This window comes from Penaeus monodon, chromosome 19 (assembly GCF_015228065.2).
Source record: "Penaeus monodon isolate SGIC_2016 chromosome 19, NSTDA_Pmon_1, whole genome shotgun sequence".
Taxonomy (NCBI): Eukaryota; Metazoa; Arthropoda; class Malacostraca; order Decapoda; family Penaeidae; genus Penaeus; species Penaeus monodon.
The window spans coordinates 4,563,727-4,565,175 of NC_051404.1; the positions used below are offsets into that span (position 1 = coordinate 4,563,727).

At 33.3% G+C, this 1,449-nt stretch overlaps 1 protein-coding gene across 2 annotated transcripts in view; it reads left to right on the forward strand.

Annotated features, from left to right (window-relative positions):
- LOC119584993 (major facilitator superfamily domain-containing protein 8-like) overlaps window positions 1–1,449 on the forward strand; it is a 19,157-nt gene that overhangs the window by 10,513 nt on the left and 7,195 nt on the right. The gene's annotated exons all lie outside the window — the stretch shown is intronic.

Consider the following 1,449-nt stretch of genomic DNA (forward strand, 5'->3'; position numbering starts at 1 on the left):
TTCTTCAGTTGACTGATGTATAATTTTCATCTTTTGCCACGTATAATTACACATATTGCATATTAAATTCTTATTGGTATGGTTATAGAAAGTAGGCATATGTTGAATTGTTGAGAGATTCAATCACAGTTTTACCTTTCAGTAAAGATAGAAAATAACTCTCTTAATTTTCTTCACTTCACCTTTATTGTCAGAATTAGACCACAAAGGTAATGGACAGAGACAAGAAGCAAGTCTAAAGTTTTCATCAAAACCAGCTTTTCTATTTTATATGATAAATTTGATTGACATATTAAAGTAATATGATAAGCAGCTTTGATAACACGCAACATAATTTACAATATTCTCCATCTCTCTCCTTTTCATTCCTTCAATTCTTGCTTTCTCTATAGCTGTCTTTCTCTCTCATTCATGCATTTATTCACTTTTTCTCTCTCTCGTTTATTAATTCTTCATTCCCACTTTCTTGTTATTATTCCTTTCTATCTTTCATTAATCTCTCTCTTTCTGTCTTTCATTCATTATTCATGCTTTCTCTCATTGCTCCTTTTTTGTTCCATTAATTAATTTATTCATACATTCACTCACTTCCCTTTCCAATGCTGGATCATCTAAATTTTCTTACTTATTAAACTACTAGAATTCCACTCAAAAGTTTGTATGTTGTACCTCAGTTTCTTCCACTGCATTTTTTTTGTCATGTTCAACAACATCAACCACCGAGTGTGATGTCATTAAGGGTTCCTGCCTTTTTCTTAGATTCATAGTTGGTTCTTTGGTCAAGTGTGTTTCAAGGGCAATTTCTGTCAACACTACTTATAAGATTAAATTTCATTTGTTGGACTAGGGCTAGCTATCACCTTTAATCCCCAAAGCTTAAGGATATTTAACTGTCTGTATTTGTACTTTGGCCATTTGACCATTACTGGCTTAATTGAGTATGTCCTCACAATGAATTGGCATACTGTTTTACTGCATGATTTTCACCATCAGGAGTGTGAAGAAGTAATTCTGGTACTATTAGTCAAACTTCTTCCAATTATACCTGCTCAAACCCATCCCATTTCCCTAATCATTTGAACTCCTTTGTCTCCCTGAGCCAATCATACAAGAACTATATTGACAAGTAAATGAACATAGTAAGTATAAAGTAAGAATTCTCATAATGTATGGCATGTCTACCCTCCACAAACGCCTCCATTACCCTATGCCCTGGCCTCCAAGAAACAAATATGCCACTGTGTTGTTTTCACCTCTTTTTATATGAATGGACATAGTAATCATAAAATAATAATTCATGTAATATAAAGCATGTATCCCATTCCCCCTCAAATGACCAAGTATACCCTCTTGCCCTAGTACCTCTCCAAAAATATTATTTCATAGAGCCATCTTATGGTTGAATATTGTCTTTTTTCTATTGATGCACACATAAACAATACCGATTAA